The 13,891-nt window shown below is 41.8% G+C and overlaps 1 pseudogene; it reads left to right on the top strand.

Moving 5' to 3' along the window:
* Positions 1–802: 802 nt before the first annotated feature.
* Positions 803–1,332, top strand: LOC130867928 (mortality factor 4-like protein 2; annotated as a pseudogene).
* Positions 1,333–13,891: the final 12,559 nt, after the last annotated feature.

Genomic DNA, 13,891 nt, shown 5'->3' with positions numbered 1-13,891 from the left:
CATTCAGTTGAAATGGCCAACTATGCAGGGAGAGGATCTTTTGCAGCAAAAGATTGCCCCCCAGGAACAGGTCAAGCTCCAAAGAAAATCTGCCCTGCAGAGGAGGGTCACTCAGTTGAGAGGGGTGACTCGGCAGGGAGAGGACCCTCTGCAGAGAAGGATGGCCCCACAGGAAGAGGTCAGCCTTCAAAGAAAAGCTGCCCTGAGGAGGACGGTCACTCACTGGATAGGGGTAACTATGTGCAGAAAGATCTCTCTGCAGGGAAAGATGACGTTGTAGGGGGACATAGGGCTCCAAAGAAAAGCCAACATGCAGAGAAACATCTATCTGGCCTGGGAAGCTGCCCTCCCCAAACAAGTCATCCTGCAGAGAAAAGTCTATCTTCCCAGAGAGTCTGCTCTACAGAGAAAGTGCACACAGGGGAGAGAGGTCACTTTGTTGAGAAAACATGCCCCGCAGAGAGTACAGAGAGAGAACTCTTTGCTGAGAAAGGTCAGATGGAAAAGAAAGTCATCTGTTTTGAGAAAGTTCATTCTGAGGAGAAAGATCAGTCTTCCCAAAGCAGCTACACTGCTGAGAAAGGTAACAGAGTAGAGAGCGGGTACCCTGTGGCGAAAGGTCATCACTCCAATGGAAAAAAGCTTTCCTGTGGAGAGACCCTCTTTTTCAGGATGAGCGCCTAACATGGCAGTGCCAAAGAACATGCAGAATATTTGAGAAAACAGGGTTGGCAGTGGTACCAGCACAGTACCACAGATTCCCCACCAGAATGTGGCTGGGACTGTCACCACTGGTCAATCTGGGCAGGCAGGGAAGGTGAGAATGGGAGTTGAATTGAAGTTGCCTGATGAACTTAAGCCATGTCTTGTTGAGGACTGGGAACTGATAAACAAGCATAAGCAGTTATGCTCCCTGCTGAGAAGAATGTAGATACTATTCTCGCGGAGTATGTCACTTTTGTGAAATCACAGGGAAAGGCTGATAATAGGGAATATTCTGTTGATGAACTTGTGTATGGAATAAGAGAGTACTTCATCAGGATGCTGGGCACCCAGCTGTTCTGCAAATTTGAAAAGCCCGAGTTTGCCGAAATCCACCTGGCTTATCCTCATATTCCAATGTCTCAGGTTTATGGGGCTCCACACCTCCTACGATTATTTACTCAAATTGGGACTGTATTGACCCATTCCCTCCTTAGTAGGCATAGTCCTATGCGAGTGTCTAGGTATCTGCACGATTTCCTTAAATACCTGGCTGAGAATTCCACTTCTCTATTTAGTGCCAGCAATTACAAAGTGGCTTCTGCTGAGTATTGTTGCCAAGCCCTGTGAGGGTCAGCTGATCACTTCCTGTTATGACCTGGATCAGTAAACATTTGTGTGTTTGCTTTTTTATTGTAGTTGTTCTTGAAAAAGTAAAACAGGGCTTAATATTTCAGTTTGCTTATTGTTGTGAACAGAAATAAAAATATTAAATGCCATCAGTATTTCAACAAGAAATAAACATTCACTAAAAGAATTTGTGTTGCTTATTTGACAACATTGCTTCTTTTACTTACACATTATGAGTTTCTACCAGGTGTTCATATGCATGATAACATTGCCTCATTCCTAGTGCTAAAGGTTCAATATAATGGGTATGCTCCAAACATATGCATACACATAATTTAAAATACAAAATCATTTAGAAATATAAAAGGATTGAAGATGCAGCTAAGGAGGCCCTGGGTAACTCCTTGGTTTCAAAAGTGAAAGAAAGGGTAATAAAAAGAGGAGGGACTGAGGAGAAGGAAAAGGAAGGATGGGTATAAAGTGAAAGGGAGGCTAGAGAGGGGGAGGTAAGGAGGGAGAAGTAGTGAGGGGAGGAGAGAAATAGGTGGAAAGAAGAGGAGGGGAATAAAGAAAAGGAGAGGAGATAGAGGAGGAGGAAGAGTGAAAGGAAAAGGAGAAAGGGGAGGAGGAGGACAAGACGGGGAGGAGAAGAAGAAGAAGAAGGGAAAGTAAAATGGGGAGAAGAAAAGGGAGGAAGAAGAAAAGAATGGGAGGAGACAGAGAAGGGTAATGGAGAAAAGGAAAGGGAGGAAAAGAGGAGAAAGAGGAGGAGAAGGGCAGGAGGATGTGGAGAAGGATATGGAGGAGGAAAAGGAGAGGAGGGATAGGAAGAGAAGAAATGGAAGAGAGAATGAAGAGAAAGATGGAAAGCAGAAAGATAAGGAATAGAAGGGTGGAGAAGGAGAGGAGGAAGAGTAGAGAGAGGAGCGGGGAGAGGTAGAAAAGAAGGTGAGGGAGGAGGAGAGTTGGGGGAAGAAAAAGAAAAAGAGAAAAAGAGGAGGGAGGAGAAAGAGAGAGGAAGAAGTTGTGAGAGAAAAAGAAGGATGGAGAAAGGGGAGGAAGAATAGAGGGAGGAGAAGGAGAGAGGAAGAAGAGGTGAAGGAAAAAGAAGGATGGAGAAAGGGGAGGAAGAGGAGAGGGAGCAGAAGGAGAGAAGAAGATGATTTAGGGAGGAGGAGGAGGAGGAGAAGAAGAAGAAGAAGAAGAAGAAGAAGAAGAAGAAGAAGAAGAAGAAGAAGAAGAAGAAGAAGAAGAAGAAGAAGAAGAAGAAGAAAGGAGAGGAGGGAAGAAGAAAGGAGAGGAGGGAAGAAGAAAGGAGGAAGAAAATAAGAGGGGAGGAGAGGAGAAGGAAGAGAAAGGGGGAAAGAATGATAGAGAAAGTGATGAGGAAGAAAAGTAAGGGAAGAAGGAGAAAGGAGAAAGGAAGGAGTGATGGAAGAGGGAAATAACAGACGGTGGAACATGAGAAGAGACAAAGCAGGGAGGAGAAGGAAAGGAGAAAAGGGAGGAGGAGAACAATGGAATAAGAAATGGGAGGAGGAGAAAGTGGATGAGGAAGATAACATGAGGAAAGAACAGAAGAAGGGGGGGCAGTAGAAGAAGAGGAGGAAGAGAAGTAGTGGAGGATGAAGGAAAAGAGAAGAATATAGAAGACGTGGTAGCAAAGGAAAGGGGGAGAAGGTAAAAGGAGAAGTAGGGGAAGGAGGTTGGATAAAATGTGGGGAGGAATCAAGAGGAAGAGGAAGAAGATGAGGAAAAGGGCAAGACAGAGAGAAGAAAAACACTAGAAAGAAAAAGAAGAGAAAGAAGAAGAGTAGTAGAAAGGTTGGAAGAAGGAGTTGGAGAAGAAGAGAGAGAAGAAAGAAAAAGAAGAGAAAGAAGAGGAGTAGTAGAAAGGTTGGAAGAAGGAGTTGGAGAAGAAGAGAGAGAGAAGGGAGGAGAGGGTGAGGAAGAGGAGGATGGGGAAGAGGGAGAGTGCTGGGTTCAAAGGCTAGCTTTGTCCAGGCATGCTTGGGAGGGGAACAGACAGAGCATGGGCAGGACCAAAGGTGAATCCTGATCGGCCATTTGTACAATGTGCATGAGGGGAATGACAACCTGGAGGCTGTGTCAGTGGACAGCTTGTTATCCAGAGGGGCAAGGGACATTTTTTACTCTAGGAAGAATGACTTCTTGGGTTATTGTGGTGGAATGTCTTTGGTTTAGAGCTAACTGTTTGGGGTCTGCTGGCACCTGGGCAAGTGAGGAGAAAACAAACTCCTGCTGATATCAGGATGAGAAAATGCAGCATTTAGGCTTAACTTCAGACCAGCCCTGCAGGAGATGCTGAGAAAAAGAAAGGGAAAAGGAAGGAAGGCAATAAGGAGGGAGGCTGAGGAGGAAGAGAGGACAAGAAGGCAAGGGAGAAGGAAAGAGAAGAGAAGGAAAAGGAGGAGGGGAAAATGAGGGGAGGAGTAAAATGGAATGAATGAGAAAGAAGAAAATGAGTAGGATAGGAGAAAGAGAGGGGAGGAAGGGAGGGGGGAAAAGAAAGAGAAGGGACAAGGAGAGGGAGAAGGGAAAAGGAAGAGGAGGAAAAGGAGGATGGGAAAGTGTGGTGAGCCCACAAGCATGATACAGTAATGTACAGCTGACAGATCTGTTAGACTAATCCATGGGAAGTGTGTATGCACAAATCCACATGGAGAACCTGTTCAGCAGAGCTGCGGGGACAGTTCTCTTTTGGATAAGTCACTGCCAGTTCTGTAAAAATCTTGTGAAATCATGGCGTTTCTCCCTTCATAATGAGATTCATTCCCCAAATACCTCAGCAGTGTAACCTCTTCTGTCTGGGGACAATGAACTTCCATGAGGCCTTAGAGTGATAACATTTACCCTTTGTTCCAAGAGTCAAATTTATATAAAGTCAATCCCCCACTATTACCTTTGCTAACAGACCAGATGGGAATTTCCAAAAAATAAAAGACTCCATCCTTACCAGACAAACAGGTCTTGGTGTGGGTGAAGACCAAGGATCAAAGACATTTAGTAACTCTATCTAATGGTTTGGAATGCCAGGTATTTCCTTAGATGCTGGCCCCTCCTGGGTGGTGTCACCTGTTCCTAGAGCATTGTCAGGTTCTACCTGCGTTTTGTGATTCTGAAATGCATATTGATATCATTGTTTTTGCCTATGAAATTTTTTCTACTTTTATTTTATTTCAAAAACTATTTTTTTATTTTACATACCAATTTCATTTCCCAATTTCTCTCCTCCTTCCACCCCTTCCAAGTTTCTCCCACCCCACCCCCATCCACTCCTCAGAAAGAGTAAGTTACATTGCTTTGAGGAAAGACCAAGAGTCTCCCTACTATATCTAGGCTGAGCAAGGTATCCACCCAAAGAGAATGTGTTTGAAAAAGCAAGTCAGTACCAGCTGTAGGGATAAATCCTGGTCCCACTGCCAGTGGCCCTCCCAGCCATAAAACTGTCACCCACATTCCAAGGCCCTAATTTGTCATATGCTGGTTCCTTCCCTCCCCAGATAGAGTTGGTGAGCTCCCCTTAGCTCAGGTAAACTGTTTCAGTGGGTGTCCCCATCATGATCTTGACCTCTTTGTCCATAGTCTCACTCCTCCCACTCTTCAATTGGACTTTGGAAGCTCAGCCCAGTGCTCCATTGTGGTTCTCCTCCTCTGTTTCCATCAGTTTCTGCATGATGATTCTATGGTGACATTTAAGAGAGTCATTAATCTGACTACAGGACAAGGTCAATTTGAGCACTCTCTCCACTGTTGCTTAGAGTCTTATCTGGGGTCATCCTTGTGGATTCCTGGGAATTACTCCAGTGCCAGGTTTCTTGCTATCCCCATAATGGCTCCCTCAATCAATATATCTCTTTCCTTGCTCTCCAACTCTGTCCTTCCTCCATCTTGACTATTCTGTTCCCTCAAGTTTCCCCCCCCCTTCCTCTTCTCCCATTCTCTTCCCCTTCTGCATCCCCCCCCCTCATGCTTCCAGTTTTGTCAGGAGAGTTTGTCTATTTCCCCTTCCTAGGAGGATCTATATATGTTACTCTTAGGGGGTCTCCCTGTTACTTGGTTTCTCTGGAGTCCTAGACTATGGGCTTTTTATTGTAAGGATCTGTCCTGTGTCTTTAAGAGACAAGCCATGCCCACCCCCTCCTCTGTCTGCTGAGGCAAGCTGATATTCAGCTTCCAGCCTGAGTTCCTTCCTTTTCTGTCTCCCTTTCGAAGAGGCAGCTTTTGCCTCTCTCAACTTCTCCCCTTCCCCCTTCTACTTCTCTCTCCCTCTTTCTGTTCCCTACTCTCTGCCCTTCTTCTTCTCCCCATTTCCTTCCATAACCCACTAAATATATATCCAACCTCACTCTGCATGGCATGCCTATCTCTGTGTCTCTCAGCTGCCATGTGGTTTCCTGCCCAGGACTTGGAGACCTACAGCGTGGTCATGTGGTATGCCATCTGTCTGTCCCTCCCCGTGGCCTGCTACAGCCACTTGGGGAACTGCGTCATTTATGCCTTGGACTGGCTGCTCTTGGGACCTGCTGCTCACTTCCTGCTGCCACATGGCCCACTGCCACCACTCGGGGAACTGTGCCATTCCCTGCCTAGGACTGACTGCTATCTAGACCCACTGCCCACTGCCACTGCTTGGGGAACTGCAACATTCCTGCCTCTGCAGCTGCTGGAGATCCTGAAGCATTTTTATTTTTACCATTTCAGTTATCCTTTGCTTTATAGCTAGTATCTACTTATGAGTGAGTGAATACCATGTTCATCTTTCTTGGCCTGGTTTAAAGTACTCATGATGGTTTTTTCTAGTTTCATCCATCTACACGCAAATTTCAAGATGTTTTTTACCACTGAATAGTACTCCATTGTGTGAACATACCACATTTTCTTTATCCATTCCTCCATTAAGAGGCATCTAGGTTGTTTCCAGGTTCCAGCTAATACAAATAATATTGCTATGGCCACAGTTGAACAAATGTCCTTGTAGTAAGGCTGAGCATTCTTTGAGTATATGCCCAAGTGTTATTGCTGGATTGCTGGATCCTGAAGTAGGTTGATTCACAAGTTTCTGAGAAACCACCATACTGATTTTCAGAGTGGTTGTACAAGTTTCCATTCCCACATGTAATGGAGGAGTTTTCCCCTTGCTACACATCCTCTCCACCCTAAGTTATCATTAGTGTTTTTGATCTTAGCTATTCTGACTGGAGTAAGATGGTATCTCATTATGTTTTGATTTTCATTTCGCTGATAACTAAGGATCCTTAAAGAAATCCAAGATAAAAAAATCAAACATATGAAAGAAACTATTCAAGACTTGAAAACTTAAATAGAGACAATAAAGAAAGCATAAGCTGAGAGAATTATAGAAATAGAAATTATAAGAAAACCACCAGGAACCACAAAAACAAGCATTAACAGCAGAATACAAAAGAATGAGGAGAGAGTCTCAAGTGCTGAAGATACAACAGAGGAAATAGACTCATCAGTCAAAGAAAATATTAAATCTAAGAAAAGTCTAACCACAAATATCCAGGAAATATGGGACACTTAAGAATAATAGGTATAGCCGGGCGGTAGTGGCACACACCTTTAATCCCAGCACTCGGGAGGCAGAGGCAGGCGGATCTCTGTGAGTTCGAGACCAGCCTGGTCTACAAGAGCTAGTTCCAGGACAGGCTCCAAAACCACAGAGAAACCCTGTCTCGAAAAAAAAAAAAAAACTAAAGAATAATAGGTATAGAATAAGGAGAAGTTCAACTCAAAACAGCACAGAAAATATATTTAACAAACTCATAGAAGAAAACTTTCCCAACCTAAAGTAAAATATGCCTAGGAAGATACAAGAAGCTTATGGAACACCAAACAGACTGGATAAAAAAAATTCCCCCCTCCACATAATAATCAAAACACTAAGCATACAGAATAAAGAAAGAATATTAAGAGATATAAAGGAAAAAGGCCAAGTAACATATAAAGGCACATCTATCATAATTACACCTGACTTCTAATTGGAGACAATGAAAGCCAGAAAATTGTGGTTAAGTGTTAGGCATACATTAAGAGACCATGGATGCCAGTCCAGACTACTATACCCAGAAAAACTTTCAATCACCAAAGAAGATCAAAACAAGTTATTCCATGACAAAACCAGATTTAACTAATACCTAGCCACAAACTAAGCCCTACACAAAATACTAGAAGGAAAACTCCAACCAAAGGAAGTTGGCTACATCAACAAAAACACAGACAATTGATGGGCTCATAGCAGCAAATCCCAAAGAAGGGAAAATGCAGAAATTAACATCACCAACAATGAAAACTAGATTTATAGGAGATAGCAATCACTTCTTATTAATATCCCTTAATATAAATGGACTCGACTCACATATAAAAAGACACAGGCTGAATGATTAGATATGAAAACAAAATCCATCCTTCTTCTGCATACAAGAAACACACCTCAAAGACAGACATCACCTCAGAGTGAAGGGTTAGAAAATATTTTCCAATCAAATGGACCTAAGAAACAAGCTGGTGTAGCTATCCTAATATCTAATAAAATAGACTTCAAACTAAAATCAATCAAAAGAGACAAAGAAGGACATTTCATATCAGTACCAGGAAAAATCTAACAAGAGGAAATCTCAATACTAAAAACATCTATGCTCCAAATACAAGGCCACTCTCATATGTAAAACAAATATTTCTAAAGCTTAAATCATACATTAAATCCCACACACAGTGGGAGACTTTAACACTTCACTCTTACCAATGGACAGGTCTATCAGATAATAAATTAACAGAGAGATAAGGGAATTAATAGATGTTATGACTCAAATGGACTTAACAGACGTCTATAGAATATTCCATCCAAACAGAAAAGAGTATACCTTCTCCTCAGCACCTCATGGAACCTTTTCAAAAATTGACCACATAGTCTGTAATGTTCCTAAATCCCCAGGGGTTCCCCAAGCAGCTAGCGGCACCGAGCAGCTGTAGGCAGGCAGCGAGCTCAGCAGCTACTGTTTGGTTTGGTTTTGGGTCCCTGGAAGATCCCCGGGCTGTTTATGAGCGGTGGCCCATCCCGAGTGGGCTGGTCCTGCCATGTGGCTGGGAGAGCCAGCCCACGGCCAGTCCGGGAGAGCCAAGTGGGCGGGTGTAAACAGGTGGCAGGTAAAAAGCACATAGACACATAAGATGGGCATAAAGCTAAACATTGATTAAAGGAGAGAGAGAGACAGACAGACAGACAGACAGACAGACAGACAGACAGACAGAGACAGAGACAGAGACACGTGCATGCACGCCAAAAAGGGGGCAGTAAGAGAGTTTCAAGATAGGGGGTGTTGGGGGGTCACTGGGAGTGGGTGTGGCTTGTCCCTTAAAGGGACCAGAGACCAAAGAATAACATTCCCAGGTGCTTTCTATAATAAAAAGCAGGAGACCAGACATCACAGTTTAACAGAATTGGGGCAACAAATTCTCAAGGCTGCTTTTGGCTAACCTGTGGGCATTGTCTTTGGGGGAGGAAGGGACTGGGAAGGCTGTGTGTTGGCGACATCCTGGCATAGCTGGTTTCTTTGCTTCTGACAGGAATCTGTGGCACGGAAATGTCTGGTGACCCTTATCCTGTTTAAGGTATTGGCAGAACAAAGAACAAAGTTAAATTAAGGAAAATAAATTTTTTTGGACCAGGGAATTGAGGGGGTATCTGACCTGTTTAAGATGGATTCCTTAATTCAGCTCCCTGGAACTCATAAGAACTTCTTGGGTTTGTGAAAACAGAAGTTTTAATGACTTATGACTGACATATTTTTGTACAATGAAAAGTGTTTTTTAATATTATGGAAGGCAGTATAAGAGATAAATTTGATTTGAAATTTGTTAAAATCTTTTAGCTATCAAACTGTCAGAGATCTTTGAGAAAGATGAGATTTTACTTGAGTTACTGATTAAAAAATGACAGAGAACTTACTTGGTTGGCACTCAGAGCTACTCTTTTGGGTCCTCCATAGTCGCTGAAGGTTACACTTGACCTTTGTTGGTTTGCGCCAGGCCTGCCAGGCTCCAGAAGACCCTGTGGGCTAAGAAATATGTAGGAAGACAGGCCTACCTTGACTTGAGCAGCTAAGCTGTCATTCCTGTGATGCCATCCACGTCTAGAGGTCTTTAGTTTAGACGAAAGGCAGTTTTTCCCAATGGTAAGCGCTCGGCGTCGAAGCAAACTGCAGAAGGACATTGTTCTGCGCCCGTCTGTCTTCTGTCTTCTTTGGAGGAAATAAGAGTCTGCTGCTAGGAGCCAACCTGTCTTTTTGTTATGAAAAGTTTTTAAATAATTAAATACTTAAATATCACATTCCCCAGACCTCTGAGCAGTTGAGGGCTGTCTATTAGGTATAGCTGCAGGATCTGAGCTTGACTGCACTGGCTCTGAAAAAGGTAGAAAGAAGAAATTGCTGGCAATGGAAGGTTAATGCGAGAACTGACAATGGTAGAGAACAGCTTGAGACTTAAAGGTACATACCAGTTTAAAATATGAGACTGATGATTTTGTAATGAGAAATGAGATATAATGAAGAATTATTATACACAAAAAGAGTGAACAGGAATTGGACAACGTGGATGCCTTTGATGGGCCCTATCAAAGCCATGCCATTGTGCAAAACACATGTAATAGGATTAACATGAGGAGTTTAGTGAAAACCGTGTGAAAAGGCAGGGTATACAGGAGTCAAACCGGGAGAGTGTGGTCACGTGACCTGGCCCTCAGCCAAGATGGCTACAGCCACACGCTGCATAAAAATAGTTACAATTTTTGAGCTTTAAGGATTAGGTCTGGACGACTTGGTCAAGGCCGTGAAAACACCCACAAAAAACCGTGGTACCTCAAGCCTACAACGAGAACGGCTCCCCATTAGGCAAGATGCAGGTGACATGAACATCCAGGACAAGTGAGCGGGTGTCCCAGTTTCACAAGTGGGATGCTAAGGGCCTATCAGAGGCCAGGCCACACCGTAGCGGCAGGCAGTCATGATGAAAAGAAGGAAGAAAAGGAAAGAAAAGAGAGAAAGAGGGAGAACTGGAAACCCCGGGCATCCAGGTGCAGGTGAACTGAGGGGCTGAATAAGGTCACACCGTCCCAGGCACAGGCTTAAACAAGGATGCAAGCAGGAAGTGAATGCCAGTGAGGGGAAGTTCCCCTAACTCTAGAAACACCAGGGGTTTGCCGGGAGCTCAATGTCGTTTAAGCTGGCTGGAAGGGGACACTCACAATTAGAAGTCAATGTTGTTTGTAAGAGTCGTACCCAGGCAAGCCTCAACAAATACAAAAAAACAAAAACAAAAAAAACTGGAACAACCCCATTTATCTTATCAGATCACCATGGCTTAAACTACAATTCAACAGCAACACTAATTCCAGAAAGCCCACAAACACATGGAAATTAAACAATGTTCACCTGAATCATCAATGAGTCAAGGAAGAAATAAAGGGAGAAAATAAAGATTTCTTAAAGTTCAATGAAAATGACCACACAATATAACCAAATTTATGGGACACAATGAAAACAGTGTTAAGAGGAAATTTCATAGCACTAAACGCCTACATAAAGAAGCTAAGAAAATCCCACACTAGTGCCCTCCTGTACACAGATGTAACAGAACATTTGAAAACTTTAGAACAAAAAGAACAAACTCACCCAAGAGAACTAGATGGCAGGAAATAATCAAATTGAGAACTGAAATCAACTAAATAGAAACAAAGAAAACAATACAAAGAATCAATGAGACAAAGAGTTGGTACTTCAAGAAAATCAATAAAATAGATAAACCTTTATCCAAACTAACCAAAAGGCAGAGAGAGAATATCCAAATTAACAAAATCAGAAAGGAAAAGGGGGACTTAACAACAGACATGGAGGATATACAGAGAATCGTCAGGTCATATTTCAAAAACTTGTACTCCACAAAATTGGAAAACTTAAAGGAAATGGACAACTTTCTGGATAAATATCACTTACCAAAATTAAATCAAGACCAGATAAGCAAATTAAACACACCTATAACTGTTGAAGAAATAGAAACAGTCATCAAAATCTTCCAAAAGAGAAAAAAAAGAAAAAAAAACAGCCCAGGACTAGAGGGTTGCAGCTCAAAATTTTACAAGATTTTCAAAGAAAAATTAAAACCTATACTCCTCAAATTGTTCCACACAATAGAAACAGAAGGAACATTGCCAAACTCTTTTTATAAGGCTACAATTACCCTGATACCCAAAGCACATAAAAACATTACAAAGAAAGAAAATTACAGACCAATCTCACTCATGAACATTGATGCAAAAATACTAAATAAAATACTGGCAAATTGAATCCCCAAAACACATCAGAACCATCATCCACCACGATCAAGTTGGCTTCATTCCAGAGATGCAGGGATGGTTCATACAAAAATCTGTCAACATAATCCACTATATAAACAAGCTGAAAAATAAAAACCACATGATCATCTCATTATATACTGAAAAAACTTTTGACAAAATACAACATTCCTTGTAGATAAAGGTCTTGAAGAGAACAGGGATAAAAGAAACATACCTAAACATAATAAAGGCAATATGCCGCAAGCCAACAGTCAACATCAAACTGAATGGAGAGAAACTCCCAGTGACTCCACTGAAATCAGGAACAAGACAAGGTTATCTACTCTCTCCATATCTATTCAATATAGTTCTTGAGGTCCTAGCTAGAACAATAACACCCCAAAAGAAGATTAAGGGGATACAAGTCAGAAAAGAAGAAGTCAAACTCTCACTGTTTACTGATGATATTATAGTTTACATAAGCAATCCCAAAAATTCTACCAAGGAACTTCTACAACTAATAAACACTTTCAGTAATGTAGCAGGACACGATATTAAGTAAAAAAATAAAATAAAATAAAAATAAAAAAAACCCAATCAGTAGCTTTCCTGTACATAGATGATAAAAGGGTTGAGAAAGAAATCAGAGAAACAACACCCTTTACAATAGCCACAAATAGCATAATAAAATATCTCAGAGTAACTCTAACCAAACAATAGAAATTGAAGAAGACAAAAGAAAGTGGCAGGATCTCCCATGCTCTTGGGTAAGCAGAATTAACATAGTAAAATTGGCAATCTTACCAAAAGCAATCTACAGACTCAATGCCGTGCCCATCAAAAGCACAGCAATATTCTTCAAAGACCTCAAAAGAACAATACTCAACTTCATATTGAAAAGCAAAAAATTCAGGATAGCCAGAACAATCCTGTACAATAAAAGAACTTCTGGAGGCATCACAATCCATGACTTCAAACTCTACTACAGAACTACAGTACTGAAAACAGCCTGGTATTGGCATAAGAACAGACAGGAGGACCAATGGAACTGAATAGAAGACCCTAATATTAATCCACACACCCCCGAACACCTGATTTTTGACAAAAAAGCAAAAAATATGAAATGGAAAAAAGAAAGCATATTTAACAAATGGTGCTGGCATAATTGGATATCAATGTGTAGACGAATGAAAATAGACCCATGCACAAAACTCAAGTCCAAGTGGATCAAGGACCTCAACATAAACCCAGCCACACTGAACCTTATAGAAGAGAAAATAGGAAGTACACTTGAACACATTGGCACAGGATAACTCTTCCTAAATATAACCCTAGTATATAGTTTTTCACAGACACTGAGAAAAACAAGTAATAAATGGGACCTCCTGAAACTGAAAAGGTTCTGTAAGCAAAGGACATGGTCAAAAAGGCAAAACAGCAGCCTACAGAATGGGAAAAGATCTTCACTAACCCCACATCAGACAGAGGCCTGATCTCCAAAATATACAAAGAACTCAAGGTCACCAAAAGAACACATAACCCCCCCCCCCCGCCCGAAAAAAAAATGGAGTGTATACCTACACAGAGAACTTTCAACAGAGGAATCTAAAATGGCTGAAAGACACTTTAGGAAATGTTCAACATCCTTAGTCATCAGACAAATGCAAATCAAAACAACACTGAGATTCCATCTTACACCTGTAAGAATTGCCAAGATCAAAAACACTGATAACAACCTATGCTGGAGAGGTTTTGGGGAAAAGAGAACACTTCTTCATTGCTGGTGGGAATACAAGCTGGCACAGCCCCTTTGGATGTCAGTGTGGCGATTTCTCAGATAATTAGGAAACAACCTTTCTCAAGACCTAGTAATACCACTTTTGGGTATATATCCAAAGGATGCTTAATCATGCCACAAGGACATGTGCTCAGCTATGTTCATAGCAGCTTTGTTTGTCATAGCCAGAACCTGGAAACAACCTAAATGCCCCTTGACCAAAGAATGGATAAGGAAAATGTAGTACATTTACACAATGGAGTACTACACAGCAGAAAAAAAATAACATCTTGAATTTTTCAGGAAAAAAGATGGAGCTAGAAAACATTATTTTGAGTGAAGTAACCCAGACACAGAAAGACAATTATCACATGTACCCACTCATAGGTGGTTTTTAAACATAA

The sequence above is a fragment of the Chionomys nivalis genome, chromosome X (assembly GCF_950005125.1).
Source record: "Chionomys nivalis chromosome X, mChiNiv1.1, whole genome shotgun sequence".
Taxonomy (NCBI): domain Eukaryota; kingdom Metazoa; phylum Chordata; class Mammalia; order Rodentia; family Cricetidae; genus Chionomys; species Chionomys nivalis.
The sequence above is the reverse complement of the archived record's forward strand: the minus strand, read 5'-3'. Positions and strand labels throughout refer to the sequence as shown.